Here is a 17,258-nt window from a genome sequence, read left to right on the forward strand (position 1 = left end):
ATATATTCACATATATAGCAAAGGCAAGCAAACAATTCTCCCCAATGCTTCAAAGGCAAACTCTTTGCCATACCCATCATTATGATCTGAGGGTATTTTACTCATGATTTATCATAGAATTGGTGCTTCCAAATTTATGTCTGAAGAAGGCATTACTGCCAGCTTCTACTGCATCAAATTCCTGAAAGACCCTGCAGATCATTGCTCCATGCAACACTGACTGCTACATAATCTCTGAATTCCCAGATTCCTGTAACTCATCCTTCCAGCCTTTGGAAATCCCAGTGTTAGAGACTTTATTCCTCATACTTAGAATAGCATCAACAAAAATATCAAGAAGCCAGGCCTGTTTCACAGAGACCAACAATACAAAGAAAGTTTAGCACATATATAGATCCTATTGAATTGTTAAGATGGTATCTACATGTGAAGGAACTAGCACCCAAATTGAGATGCCATTTTAGCAAATTGAGAAGTCTGAAGATAAATCAGATTCCTTTTACATGTTATAAAATTATTAAAATTTAAAATTCTTTAAAAAAAACCAGAATTGTGATTTCATTGCTGTGTGGAATTTCTAGTGAGGAAATTCCCTTTACTACTTTAAGATGAAACCTGTTCTGCAAGTAATGATCTTAGAAAGTCATATTGGGAAGTAGGAGATTAATGATAAATGCAGGGTCACATCACCAGAATGTATCAAAGGCAAAACCTGAACCAAGACTATTGAACCCAATGACTATGTTTTGTAATTAAATAAATGTATTAGGATCCAAATAAGAGTTATGTGATAAAAGATTATTATTATTATCACAATTTGACAAATTATATTCCTGAAGTAAATTCTTTTTTTTTTTGAGGCAATTAGGGTTAAGTGACTTGCCCAGTTTGAGACCAGATTTGAACTCAAGTCATCCTGACTTTAGGGCTGATGCTCTATCACTGTGCCACCTACTTACCCCCTGAAATAAATTCTTAAGGAAAAAATGCCAAATAAATGGAAATATTACCCTTTTTACTTACATAACTATGATAGAAAAACTCATTCCTATATATGACAATAGTGTTATTTCTAATGGTTAATATTAATTACTGGTTAATATTAATTAATTACTATTAATTAATAAAAACTTTTATTTACATTCTAATAATGTGTATCTATTACAATGATGCAAAGGAATAATTTTATTTATTTAGAATTATTTTTGAAACATTGTTATAGAGAAGCTCATTTATTAAATGAGGGCACAAATCATGTACAATCTACCTTATAAATAAAATACTTTGCAAACAATAATACGCAATAGAAATGAGGACTATTTTCCTTGCCACCAGATGGGAAATTACCTTTAAAATGCTATTGGAAGGCAAATATTGAGACAACATGTAGTTGGAATGAGTGTGTAGCTTCTGATATACATACTGTCTATATAACTAAATTGGGATCATAAAATTTCAGAGTTTGAAAGGTCCTTGAAGATTATCTAATTCAAAGATACTTTTTTTCCCCCTGAGGCAATTGGGCTTAAGTAACTTACCTAGAGTCACACAACTAGGAAGTGTTATGTGTATGGTCACATTTGAATTCAGGTCCTCCTAACTCTAGGGCTGGTGTATGGCCTCCACCATCCAGCTGCTCCAATTCCAGAGATTCTTAACAAGAGTCCTAGGACTTTTTTCTTAAATATTTGATAACTGGTTCAATATAATTTATTTCCTTTGTAATCCTCTATATTTTATTTTATGAATTTAAAAGTATTATTATGAGAAAGGAATTTGTAAAATTTCAAGGAGGTTTAGATAATAAGGTATTAAAGATGATACATATAAAGGGCTTTGCAAACCCCAAAATGCTGTCTAAATAATGACTATTATTATGATACACAAAAAGGATAAGAATCACTAATCTAATCCAAACCTGTTATCTAAGGCCCTGAGAGATAGTGTCACTTGTAAATGGCAGACATGACATTCAAATGCAGGACTTCTGATTGTGATTGCATTGTTTATTCCATCACACCACTGCTGTCCCATCAAGGATGTAAACTCAAACTATATTGAAACATTCAGCATAGGACTGGGTCCATAGGAAGTTCAAAACTTTGTTGAATTTAATTAAAGTTTTCAAAAACAAATAAAAGCCTTTTTGTGAAAGCCTTAAATATATGTAGGAATAAATTCTGAACCTAGTCAAGGCAGATTTTAATGAATAGATTTCCACTCTGAAAACTTCTTTCCTAAGGACTCAGAGCAAAGATAAACATTCTTCCTAAAAGATTGATTCAAGGCACTCAAAGGAGTCACACTAGCAGTCCATGACTGCCTGGGAATGGCCCAATCAATGGCCAATTTTGCCTGGGTAGAAGAAACCTATAAAGGAATTTCTACAAACATAAATGTTAATTAAAATGACCAATTAGAACAGCTAGAGTCCCAAGAGGCCAATTATCCTCCTTCCTCCCTTTCCCAGTCCTCTTTTCAGATAATTCACTTATCAAGACAGGGACCTCTTCCTGATCAGGGTTGATTTGGTATGAGTTGGCTAACAAGATATTCCTTTGTCTGTCAGTTTTCTCTTTACTTTTATGCTCCCTGCCCTCCTCAATCTACAATTACTCCCATTGCAAAATATAACTAAACTTGAAAAAGGAGAAACAGAAGTCAAGTATGATACACAAGTAACTGCATTTCCCTAAGTCAAGACTCCTCTTCACAGCCCACATATATACATATACTAATATTCATAAGACATACTTCTATTCATGCATAGTTATACTTATATGTAAATAGATAGGCTTATCAACAGTTAAATATACACCCATATTTGAAAAAGCTCCACATAAGGACACCTACTTATATACTCATATATGCATAAATATATTTACACTTATACACAGTCATCTTCATATATACAAATATACACAAATAGGTGTTTTTTATAAACATCCATACACACTCCAACATGGCCCCCAACAAAGAGAAAATAAAATCACACTTAAGCATGATTTTCAATGGCATCAGAACTATACCACCACCATTATATCTCCACCATAGGCAGAGTGATATTTTAAGCAATCCAAAAGGATCAACAGCCTGTGATTCCAATTAGCCAAACACAGGGACAAATGTTCCCTTCACAGAAGTCATTTCTGGAAACCTTCTGGAGACATAGACATTATAATTTAGTTTAGGGTCTCATGTTGCTTGCAAGGGGTCACACATTAGTTTATCTCAATCACTGCCAATTCTCCCTGGAGAGTAGAGCTCTGAGGGATGTGTCAAAAAATAAAACAAATCTTGTGTTTTGATGAAAAGAAGAAAGAAGGGCAAGTTCATGAATCTCCATTTAGCCTTTCTTCATTCTGCCCAGTTGAGCCTTCTCTACCTCTGAACTCCCTCAGTGCTTCATTTATACTTTTCTCATTCATTTATCCCATTCTGCTTTATATTATTATTATTATTATTATTATTATTATTGTATTTGTCATCTACCCTATTAAAATATAAACCATTGCAGAGAAGAAATTGCTTCATCCTTATTCTTGTCCCCTCCATAGCATGTAGCAAAAGAGCTTATAGTCAGTAGATGTGCCACAAATATTTGTTGAAATGAAATCTTTCTTATGAGTTTGAATACTGTTAGCCAGATTTTTTCCCAATCTTAAATTAATCTCATTTAGGTAGCAATCCCACAGAGCTAGAAGAACCAATCCAATACTACAGAGAAGAAGCCATATCCATTTAAAGACATTTCCCAACCTTAAGCCTCTATTCATATTCATACCTGGGCATAAATATACCTAAGTAGACATTTTTATAAGCAATCATACATACACATATCTCTATGGCCATCATCCTGATTTTAATCCAGTACAAAGGACCAAATTTCATATACCCACATCATTGTCCACAGGACAGACAGAGCCCCTCTCTACAGATAATTACAAATACATGTTTTTAGAGACAAAATTTTTATCTTCAGACATAGTAATATCCCTAATGTGCAGGTCCTCAACTACATGAGGAGGTAGCCAAGTCAGAAAAAGAGTATAGTTTGCCATAGATCACATAGGGCATCAGAATCAGTTTTTGCAAGGCACACAGTCTTTCTGAATAAAAAAAAAAATCTAGGTTTTCTCAAAATAGTCCAAATTGAAATAGCTTTTTGTGCTTCTCCATATTTGACATATTCCCCTAAATTTTGAAATCACACTGATAACTGATTTGCTTCCTTATCTCAGCTCTTTGATTATAATACCTAATATTCATTTTGATAATATGCCACTCAACCTTTTGGTTGTATCAGTTTTCCATCTTAAACCTTGTCCTACTCACTTGAGGATTATCCTTACTCTTGAATTAGGAATTTCTGTGATTACTGGCATATTAGAATACTGCATTAAGTGTCACAGAATGCCCCAGGTATCAAAAGTATCATTTCCCTTTATCACCTGGAAGTGGAGCTCCAATCAGAATCATAAAGAATATCCATGCTTTAATATCCCACTCTTTAAATATTAGGCTACAGAAGTGGGGTCATTTCTCAAAATCCCAAAGAAGCTCGTCCATTATCACTTGATTATTTGACAGTTCTAGAAGTACTAGTGATAGCAATAAGACAAGAAAAAATACAGGGAATAGACATGGGGGAAGGAAATAGATTTTCTTTTTGCAATTGATATAATGGTCTGTATAGAGAACTCTTGAGAGTCTACTCAAAAAAAAAAAAAAAAAGAAATAAGTTCAGTAAAATAACAGGAAACAAAATAAACCCACACAATTCATCAAAATTTCTATATGTTACCAACAAATCTAGGAAAAGGGAAAAAAGGAAAATTCCACTCAAAATAATTACTGAATATATAAAATATTTAGGAATCCACCTATTGAGATACTGAAGAATTATATAAACACAACTACAAAAAAGGCTTTACAGAAATAGAGCCAGACCTAAAAAAATGGAAAGATATTAATTGTTAATGTTTGGGTCATGTCATTTTTATCAAAATGATAGTGCTACCTAAAATAACTTACTTTTTCAATCCTGTACCAACTTTAGAGAGCTGGGGAAAAATAAAATTTATCTGGGGAAATGTTCTCAAAGAAAATGTTTTAAGTTTGTTTTTTAAGTGTGGGGGTCTAGCAATATCTTATCTCAATACCCTAGCAATATCATATCTCAGATTATATGACAAATAAATCATTATGTATATCAATAAGACAAATATCATTAAAATTATTTGTTACTATTTTTAAAAAAGGAAAATTTATTGAAGTAATAAATTAAGAACACAAAATACAGAAATAAGAGAACATAGTAATAAAATCATATTCAATAGACCCAAAGACCTATTAGAAAAAGGATGCAATATTTGACATAACTACTAAAAACAAGCAAACAAACCAAAACTGGGAAGTAATTTGGCAGAACACCATTGCTGCAAAAAAGAAAACAACCTGGAAAACTCAAATCAGCAGCTTATACAGAATTAAGTCTCTGTGCTTACTGATCCAAATAAAAATTTAGTGAGAAGATGGGAAAACACTACATTATAGTGGAGAAACCATTGAACTGTAAAGTTAGGAGGTTCTAGTTTTTCAGTCTTGGGCTTTCTACTTACTAGCTGTATGATTATAAATTATTCCCCTAATTCCAGCCTCAGATTTTTCAGTAGTAAATTAATGTTTAGATGACATGTGGAATATTGTATTCAGTTCTGCCTACTACTCTTTAAGAGGAACACTGACACATTTCTGAGAATTCAGAGTTATCTGACAAGAGTTGTGGTTGACAGATGTGAGGGCATTTTAGCTTAAGACACATAATACCTATCAAAGTATTTGAAGAACTATCTTGGGGAAGAGGGATCAGAGCTCTTCCTTTATCCCCAGAAGGGAGATCATTGGTTAGAATTATAGGGAACAACACAAGGAAAAATTTCCTAATTATAAGAACTGATTCAAAATGGAAGGAAATAACAGAATTTAGAGGAAAAAGAGACCTTAAGAGATCATTTGCTCTAATCACCTTTTTTATAATATTATGTTTTATCATATTATAGAAAACAAACTTAGAAATGATTTGTCCAACATCACAATAACCATAAATAAGTATAGATTCAAACCCAGATTAATTATTTACCCTTATGGAATCTTCATTTCATCCTAGTCACCATACCTTATATACATTCTCTGGCATTTATTTTCCTAGACCCTCTCTCTTTCCTGTAAAATCCCTACTTTCTTTTTAGACACAAATGCCACCTCCTAAGAAAATGTTATTTGGTTTTCCCAGTCCTCCTCCTAAACTTATATTTTCTAATCTGGATTCATGCTAGATCCCTCCAACAGAATATATACTCCTTAAGGGCAGGCTTTGCTTCTCTTTTACTTATACAGCCTTGGTGCTTACTGCCTTTCCAAAAGCAGAGACTTCATAAATGTTTGTTGAACAAAGGATTTTGACTTTGACTTTGCTATTGTTGCTGTTCATTGCTTTCAGTCATATATAACTCCTTAGGATTCCATTTGGTGTTTTCTTGGTAAAGATATTGGTTTTTCATTTTATTCTCCAGTTCATTTTACAGATGGCAAACAAGGTTAAGTAATTTGTCCAGGATCACACAGCTTAGAAAATTCCCGAGGTCAAATTTGAACTGAAATCTCCACAATTTACCTGCCCCACTTTTCCTTTAAATCTAATATTTTTCTACCATATCCCACTGTCTATATGATAAGTCCCTTGGCATTGGGAGTGTTTAAGCAGAGTCTGAAATTCAGAGATTCTATAAAAGAGAATTCTACAATGTATGGTCTAGACCAGATGACTTTTAAGGTATTTTCCAGGTCAAAGAGTCTTTGATTTCTGTTGCATTTTATCTTTCTTACAACCCTTTTATATTTTTTATTATGCTTGATTCCCTTCAATATCCATTAGAAAGTTCACAAGGTATTTTACAGATGAAGCCAGAGAGATAAAGTAATTTTACTAAGTTCACAGAAAATTATTGTCATGCTAGCTCTAGAAACTAAGTGTTCTAGCACCTAGTCCTATGCTCTCAGGTGGAGGCAGAAACAAGGGATAGTTTTCTTATTATTACACTAGATGTCTTTTCACAGGAACATTCTTTTCCATATCCCTGTGTTCCTGGATGGGGAAAGATGGCAAAGACAATGCCATGTGGATAACTGGGGTACCTACACACAGAAACAGACAGAGAAATCTCACTAGGGAAGATTGTTTCAATTATGGCTGAGATTTAAGAAAATTTTAGGGTACCACAAAGTACCACTCATATATGAGGTTCTGCCATATTATCTAGTATTATGACATCCCCTTGGTCTCTGCTTCCAAAGGCTGTGGGCTGACATTTCCATGTTCATCCAAGTGAAAGTCCCAGTGACACTAGGATCATATCTGATATAATAGTGAGTATATTGCTCTCCAGTACCAGCTGTTTCCTGGCTCTGGACTACTTTGGGTTCATACTTGACAGTTGTCCTGATAATCTATTATGGAATTATTTCTGTGTAGGAAAGGACTAAGTTCATCATGTCACAGAAAATAATTTCTCCTCTTCCCTCCCTAGGGATTAGGGTGGGATAAATGGGAAGAGCTTTGGGTAAAGAACCCAGATCTGAGCTCTAGCTCTAGCTTCTTTACTGCCTCTCTTTGGGCAAGATACTATGATTCTATAAGATTCATAGATCTGGAAGAGTCTATAGAAGTTGTCTAATACAACCTCCTTATCTTACAGAGAAAAAAAAAACCAGGGATGTTTATCAGCATTGGTGTTTTTGCTGCTCCTTGAGCTTGAAGTTGTATCTCCTGGCTCTGCCTTTGTATTGCATATCCCAATGCCTAGAATACTTTATTCTTATCTGTGTCCCCTGGATTCCCTGGCTTCCTTCAATTCCAGCTAAAATCTCACCTTAAACAAGGAGCCTCTCCTTGTTCCTATCTCTTTCCTGAATTTTGATTTTTGTCAGGAAGTTTACATATTGGAAAACTGTCCTATAGAGAAAGAAGTGAGAAGAAAGGGCAATTATACACTTGAAGCTAAAAAATAAATTTGCGTCTGTCTAAAAGGAAGGGAGATGAATGCTCTGAGGAGTCAGCAATCAGTGCCTTCCCTCTGAGATTATGTACCACTAACATGTTTGCATATTTTCTCCCTTACTGTAACATGACTTTATTGAGATTAAAGACAATATATTTGCTCTTCTTTGCTCCTATCATGGGGATAGTTTCATGCCATGCTTGGCCCATAATAAATGCTTAATAAATGTTTATTGACTGACTAAAAGAAATTAGCTAAGGGCACACAAGAAGTAAGTGGCAAATCCTGGAGTTTAAACAAAGTTCTTCTCACTCCAGATTCACTTCTCTTTCCACTCTACCACCACACTATTCCTTTGCTCAAAGGTCTTATTCTGGACTCTCAGAAAATAGTTATAGAAATTAATAACAAAATTTCTCTGGACCCAGCAACTATGTGGATTCTGGACACAGTTCAGTTCAACAAACATTTATTGTATGATTCCAGATGCTGTTGACACAGATGCCAAAAAGATGAAAATAAAGTTCCTGCCCTGTTGGGGTCTAGCAGATATGAGATGCGCAAATAATCATAACCTAAAGCATAGTGTGGCAAGGGACAGTAGAAAGGTACTATGAGTATTTAGAGAAAAGAATGGTCAGATCCATCCAAGGGAAATCAGGAAAGGCTTTAGGGGGAAGATAACATTCTATATGTACTTTTGGGTTGAGTAGAATAACAACAGGTAGAAATAAGGGCTACCTCCTCCCCTTCCTCAGGCAAGAGGAAGCATATGAGCAAAGACTAGGAAGGAGAAATGAGCATGTTATATGTGGGGAATGTTGAGGATACTCATGTTACTTTCCATAAGAAAAAGTTGTAGGGTAAGTATCAAGAAGAGAGAAGATTTGAGAAGAATAAGAAGAAAGAACTTGTGAAGATGGTTTTGAGGGACTAAAATTATGGCAGGGAAAAGATTTGAGATTGAATCTGGGCCAGAGATTGAGAACACTGGGTGAAAATTTAGGGGAAATGAAAGTCCATGAGCAGATTCTACTTCTGGCATCAATAATAAAAGACTTAAGCTGATGGAGGAAAAAGAACTTGTGAATATAATTCAGAGGAATTTATATTTATAAAAAGAATCAGAGGTGGATGGAGGAGAAATTGGGAGAATTTGAGGATAAATTAAAGGATATTTCCAGCTGTGTAGAAATGACTTGGGGAAAAAAGAACCTATGGAAAAGGAGGCGGAGAAGGTGCTTTGCAATGCAAGATAAGTTTGTTTAAGGTAAAATAAACTTAGTAAAGCTAATAGTAAATAAAACAATTAAGATGTGGCTATAAAATTGTTAAGGCAAATTAAAGGACTGTAGGAAAGGAAAGGAAGTTGCATGTCTTTCAAGTCATTGTGTGATTAAAATGTTGTAAAGATCATAATTAAGTACTTAGAAAGTGAGATTTAGATACCCACAAGCAGTTTAAAAGGAAGACTGAGTTTCTCAGTAAGTATGGACAGTTGGTCTTTGTGTCACTGCTATATTTATTTCAAATTTTGGTTGATCTCTCCCCTGGAAGATAGGATCTTGATAAACACCTCTCTAAATTCCAATTAAGCAGGGATAATAGTGTGTTCTTTTTAAAAAAGAAATAATAAATGAAACTTTAGTGGGCAAAAAAGCATCTGAAGTGGCAAAGGAGAAAACTGACCTTTCTCAGGAAGTTAGGTATTGGAAAAGTGTCATATGGAGAAGGAAGTGGGAGGAAAGGACAATCATGCACCTGAAACTAAAAAAATAAATTTGAGACTGCCTGAAAGAGTGGGAGATAGATGACCTGGAGAGGAAGCAGCTATTTGTCCTCCAAAAAATGATAAAGTAGAACCACAGAAACTATCTAGTGAGGGATCATCCAACAAGGAGGGGAGAAGAATAGTATGGATTAGTTGCTTTCTAGCCAAGGTTATTAAAACAGCTCTTTGTGGACATGATAACAATTGAGAAAACTATCTTTTAGGGAAATGTAGCCATGACATAATAGAGAATCTCCCAAGACTTGTCAAAATCTGCTTCTAGTGAGTTATTGTATGATTCCAGATGCTGTTGACACAGATGCCAAAAAGATGAAAATAAGGTTCCTGCCCTGTTGGGGTTTAGCAGATATGAGATGTGCAAATAATTATAACCTAAAGCATAGTGTGGCAAGGGACAGTAGAAAGGTACTATGAGTATTTAGAGAAAAGAATGGTCAGATACATCCATATCAATAACTCTAGTGAGTAACCACATTGGTTAAAAAAAAAAAAATTGTGTTAAATGAACATAAAAAGTGTCACCGAAAATCATGAAGCCTTGGGCAAGAAATAAGACCAGAAAAACAGAGGTGTGCTTTCCTCAAAACTACCATTAGGCAAATGATGAAAAAAAAATGATGAAAAAAGTGAAATGAGCAACTGTCTAAGAAATGGTTCTAAGAATGGAATTTTAAATTTCAAGATCGCCATACATAATATAGAAATGCCAGATCACCAATAAGGGATAGCGTGTACCTAACACAGCTTAATATGAATATATTTACCTGTTGTCTTGTAAATCTAATCTATAGATCTTGAAAATAAAATTGGTGAGGGAGGGACAAAACTACCTATGGATATTCACTAAATTAAATAGCACAGTGACAATGAAAGAAAAATAGTAGTTAAGACACCAGTTCAGAAGTTTAAAATAAAGACAAAGTTGCCAAAAGGAGAAAATAGAAAAACTACAGACTCATTTGTATTTTTTTAAATGTCCCAAATGTCCAAAGTTGAGGAGAAAAAAGAAAGAAAAACCACAAGTTCTAATGAAAAGGAAAAAAAAACATTGGATCACATTGGCTTCATTGAACCTTGGTAGTATAAAACTGGAATATAATTCTAGATGGTTATATTTTGTTATTAAGAAACAGGATCAGTACTTAAAGAAGTGGTAGGTGTGATTTCTGTGGCATTACCAGTGACCTCTTAAAGATAATGGAGAATAGAAAAGGGAAACTTTTGTTTCAATTTCTATCCCCCTCTCCCACAAATTAAATCTATAACCTATAGGTCAGTGAAATTTTCCTAAGGAAATTTAAGAATAGATCATTAAAAGAATGGTCGTGAACCTATAGAAAAGTAAATAATGATTACAAAAAAAAAATGATGGCTTCATCAAGAACAGATCACTTTATACTATCTCATTTCTTGTTTTGCATAATTACTAAGCTGATCAATCAAGTTAATGCTGTCTAGCGAAGTATTTCATATAGTATCTCATGCTATTTTTGTGCAAAAGATAATGATGTGGACTAAATAAAGATGCAATTAATTTGATTTGGAACTGATTGAATGGGCAATTCAAAGAGTGATCATTAATATTTCTATGTCATCTTGGTAAGAGATCTTCAGGGGAGTGATCTAGGTATTTGGCTCTGCACTGTTTAACATTTTTATCAGTGATCTGGATAAAGATATAGGTGATGTTTTGGTCAAATCTAAAGAGATCACTGAGCTGGAAGGCATAGTCAATACAATGGATGAAGGAGTCTAGGTCTGGCTAAAGTCCTGAACAAAGATGAAATTCCTGAAATTTAAAATCTTAAGCTTGGGGGGAAATTTTCAAGATAAGGAAGGCAGAGCTAAAAATCAGTCTTTCTGAAAAAATATCTGGGGAATTTAGTGAATTATAAGATTAATATAAATTATAAAAGTGATGTGGCAGCCAAAAACCTAATACAATCAGTTTCATTGAGAAAGTCATACTTCCAGTAATAATGAATGAATGAATTGTGTTTCAAAGCACTATATAACTAAACTTGGAGGACACAAATAGAAAAACAGAGACTGGCCCTGCTCTCAAGGGGCTTATATTGTAATGGGAAAGATAGCACATAAAGGAAGTTTCAGCTCTATGTCAGATGGAAAGGTCCTCTAGTAATTAGGATACACTAGCAAAGCAGATGGTAATGAATCTTTAATTATAGTTCTACTAATAAAAATCACATGAATTCTAATTGTAAACTATTTGACAGTGCTAAGCACAATGTCTGGCACATGCTAAATACTTAATAAATGTTTGTTGATTGACTAATCAAGGACTTTAGTGCAAAAACCTTTCTTCTCTAGGTCTTCAGTAGCCATCGTTTCAGTGGAGGTAGGCTTGTAGCATCTGCAGAAGCAATTGCCAGATTGTCTTTCCATACAGATGCTTCTAAAGATAATGGATATAAGGGTTAGTATGGAAAGAGATCAAGAGGGCATTACCATTCTCTAGGCTGTTGGATTTACCTGACCATGGAAGGACCCTTGATCAGTGGCTAGTGTTAGTGGTATTGAGGAAAGTGGGTCCTTTCTCCGCAAGGATTGCTCCTCTTAATAATAGGTATGGAAACCAGACTAGAGATAGAATTGATGGTCCAGGTGATTTCAGAAAGGCCTGGAGAGACTTACATGAACTGATGTTGAGTGAAATGAGTAGGACCAGGAAATCGTTGTATACTTCAATAACAATACTATATGATGATCAATTCTGATGGATGTGGCCATTTTCAACAATGAGAAGAACCAAATTAGTTCCAATAGAGCAGTAATGAACTGAACCAGCTACACCCAGTGAAAGAACTCTAGGAGATGATTATGAACCACTACATAGAATTCCCAATCCCTCTAATTTTGTCCGCCTGCATTTTGGATTTCCTTCACAGGCTAATTGTACACTATTTCAAAGTCCGATTCTTTTTGTACAGCAAAACAACTGTTTGGACATGTATACATATATTGTACTTTATACTTTAACATATTTAACATGTATTGGTCAACCTCCCATCTTGGGAGGGCAGAAGGAGGGGAAAAATTAGAACAAAAGGTTTGGCAATTGTCAATGTTGTAAAATTACCCATGCATATATCTGGTAAATAAAAACTCTTAAAATTAAAAAAAAAAAAAAAGAATTGATGGTCCAGGGAGGTACTACCATTTTCAAGACTATTAAATTCAGTATCTTGGGCTATTTACTTTGGGTATCTGAGGAATAAACACGTAAAAAATAGTTCCTTACTCTGTCCTAGTCAGATCACAAACAGGATTATTATGTTTAAATATGAGCTGCACAGTTTAGGGGGGATGTGTTAAGCCAAAAATGATGGCTAGAAGAGGGAAGCCAAATAGTAAAACCCAGTGAAATCTCCTAATGATCACACAATGCTTTGTCTATCATTTCCTCCACCTCACAGCATTCCATTTTCCTATAGTACTAATGGATGGGTAGATGGGTAGAGAAACTGAAGTATGAAATAAAATACTGAAGGATGGAAGAGAGAAAAGAGTCAGAGAGGCCACATAGGAAGCTATTAAAGTAGCAAGAAATGTTCTTCTTTCTGACTCATCCTGCCTTTCCTACTGAAAATAGGGGTCAAGGAGAAGAGATAAACTCAGCTCTCATTCTATATTTTAAATTTACTCCCTTCTCAAGAACCCATAGACAAGATACTGCTTTCACTGAAATTCAAACCTATATAGTCAGCTACCAAGAAAAAACATATCAACCCACACAGTAAGATGATAAGGGGTAGTAGTCCAGTGCTTGGACTAATAAGACACATACTCATCCAGGTCACATAAGCTGTGAGTACTCCAACCATGAAGCCCAACCATGTTTCATTAAATAATTTTCTACTTGGCCAAAACACAAGCAAAGAGTCAGATAAGATCAAGTGGCAGAATGTTCTGAATACCTATAGCTAGTTCTTATTACTGACTGATTTCTTCCAAGGGAACCGTAAAGAGAGGAAAGCATGTCAACTGCTGAGAATAAAAGTCCAGGGGGCAGCTAGGTGGCGCAGTGGATAGAGCACCAGCCTTGAATTCAGCAGGACCTTAAATATCAAATTAGAAACTCTGAAACTCAAAGGAAAGATTAATAAAATGAAATTAAGAAAGCTATTGAAATACTTAATAAAACTAAGAATTGTTTTTGTGAAAAAACTAACAAAATGAATAAATCTTTGGTTAATTTGATTTAAAAGAAGCTCAGAAAAAAACAAATTACCAGTGTTAAAAATGAAAAGAGTGAACTTGCCACCAATGAAAAAGAAATTAAAGCAATAACTAGAAACTATTTTTCCCAAATGTATTCTAGCAAATCTGACAATCTAATTAGAATGGATGAATATTTACAAAAATATAAATTGCCCAGATTAACAAAAGAAGAAATAAATTACTTATATAGCCCTATTTTAGAAAAAGAAATCTGACAAGCCATCAATGAACTCCCTAAGAAAAAATCTCCAGGGCCAGATGGATTTACAAGTAAATTCTGCCAAACATTAAAGAACAATTAATTCCAATACTATGTAAACTCTTTGGAAAATTAGTTAAAGAAGGAGTCCTGCCAAATTCCTTCTACAACACAAAAAATGGTACTGATATCTAAACCAGTAAGAGCCAAAACAGAGAAAGAAAATTATCGACCAATCTCCCTATTGCATATTGATTCAAAAATTTAAAATAAAATATTAGGAAATAGATTACAATAATTTATCAGTAGGATTATACACTATGACCAAGTGGGATTTATATCAGGAATGAAGGACTTGTTTAATATCAGGAAAACTATTGCCATCATTGATCATAAAATAACAAAACTAACAGACATTTTATAGATACAGAAAAAGTTTTTTGACAAAATATAGCACTCATTCTAATTAAAACACTAGAGATCATAGGACTAAATGGAGTTTTCCTGAAAATGATAAGTAGCATTTATTTAAAGGCAGAAAGGGAAATTGAGGCCCAGATAGGGGAAGAGAGATACTTTATGTAAAAGACTTGTAAATCTTAAAGCAATATACACATAAAAAGAAATATATAGATTTCTATCTTTATGTAGATATTAATAACCAATCTGCTTAGCTCTCAGAAGAGCTGGGCTCTAGTCCACTTGATGCTTATTCTTTGTATGTCTGTGGGCCAATATCCTTATTATCCTTATTATATTGGCTTAAGAGTATGATATTGGCCCAAATCACACAAAGAGGAAGCAGCAGAGTAAAGGCTAAAACCCAGATTTCCTATGACCTGAGCAGATTAGTCATCAAGATAATGATTATTTCAGGACTTTTCTAGCCAGATCTCAGAGATCCTCATTCGGTAGATGGTATTGTTCCCTGAAAAGGAACTCTACTTTTTATATTGCCTCCCACACATTCTCTTTCTAAATCAGTTTACAGATGAAGAAATTGAGGCAAACAGAAGAGTAGCTAGCCAACCTCAGCTAACAGCCCACCCTCCCCCCTTTAGTAGTACCGCTTTTGAGATTCTGGGGATAATCTCTCACTTCATCATGACCCAGTGAAGATGGTCTGTGGGCTGCTCTAAGTGAGGTCCTCCCTGGCTGCTCGCATGCTACACACTGCCTTCAGTTGCTTCTACTTTTGCCAGGAAGGCCTCAGACTCTCATTGGTTCCCAATTGTTATCGTTAAGGAACTTGCTGATTCACTTCCAGATAGTCCCATTAGTAGTTATTGCTTTGGGAATGCAGAACATAGGGCCCTCTTCCAGATAGTGTCTCTAACATCACTGTTGTTCCTCTGTTCCCACGTTCCAGGTCAGTACTTTTATCCCCTGAAATATATTCTGGTCATGGCATAAAGCATGTATAATAGCTTTCCACATACTCCAAAGGTGCTCCACGCTTAGGTTGCCTTTGACACTTGAAAAAGTACAATGCTAGGTATCCAAATGGACGCTTATAATGCTGCAAGCCCCTCTTATACTTTGGTCCCCAATGATAACTATTCAAGGTTTGAAGGGAAGGGGAAAGGAGGAGGTTAAGCATTTAGTTAGCACCTACTACATGCTGGGCACTGCACAAAACATTGTATTCATATATATATATATATATATATATATATATATATATATATATATATATATATATATATATATATATATATGTTAGGTTCTTACTAAGTGCTAATGAGATAATGGGAAGAACCACTTCAACCAATGAGCTTGCTCCTCCCAAGCAAGCAAGCTCTTCCTTAGGAATTCACAAGTCAAACTACCAGGAAAGGCCGGAACTAGAGAATTGTCAAGTACCCACTTAGCACTTAGTAAGAACCTAATATCTCATTATCTCATTAGCACTTAGTAAGAACCTAAGATATAGATGTGTGTGTGTATATATATATATATATACATATACATATACACACATATACATATGTAATATATATTTATATAAATATATTATATATTAATTAAATATAACATATTTATATTATATATAATTTATGTATATTGATATTATATTATATATTTATATAAATATAAATTTATATAAACATGTATAAATGTATATAGATAAATATGTGTGTATGTATATATAGATAGATAGATGTAATATATATATATATACACATACATATATATATATATATACACACATCATTTCAATCTCATAACAACACTGTGAGGTAGATGCTGTTATTATCCCTTTTTTAAAGTTAGAATCAGGTAAATAGTTAAGCAACTTGGCCAGAGTCACACAACTAGTATCTTATTGTTATGTCTATTGTGTCTGACTCTTCATGACCTCATGTGGGGTTTTCTTTGTAAAGATACTGGTCTAATTTGCCATTTTTTTCTCCAGGTCATTTTACAGATAAGGAAACTGAGGCAAACAGGGTTAAGTGACTTATTTAGGATCACAAAGCTCTGAGGTTCGGATTGAACTCATGAAGATGAATCTTCCTGCCTCCAGGTATAGCACTCTTTCCCCTGTGCCACCTAGCTGCCCTAGTTCATGTTTGAAGCTGTATTTAAACTTAGGTTTTTCTGATTCCAGTCTCAGAACTTTATCTACTGCATCACCAGCTGCCTCTAAATATTCATCTACTTAATGTAAGAATTTATAAATCCGGGGCTGATGTATTTTTTGTTAGCGAGTCAGAGAATATACTTAGTTTGAAGCAAAGGCATTAAATGAAATATCACAGTAAGAAAGTGGTCATAAAGGTTCCTCCCTGTAAACCCTCCCTGTCCCTTATAAATCCTAGGGGCCACACTCCACAAATAAGCACACCATTGACAGGAAGAGGGGCTTGCACAGGGATCACACATGAAGGGTGCATGTTTATGGAACATGAGTGTCCAGAGTACCAGAATGAGTCTCTGCCTCCAACACTACTGGTGTCACCTG

Source organism: Sminthopsis crassicaudata, chromosome 2 (assembly GCF_048593235.1).
Source record: "Sminthopsis crassicaudata isolate SCR6 chromosome 2, ASM4859323v1, whole genome shotgun sequence".
NCBI classification, from domain to species: Eukaryota; Metazoa; Chordata; class Mammalia; order Dasyuromorphia; family Dasyuridae; genus Sminthopsis; species Sminthopsis crassicaudata.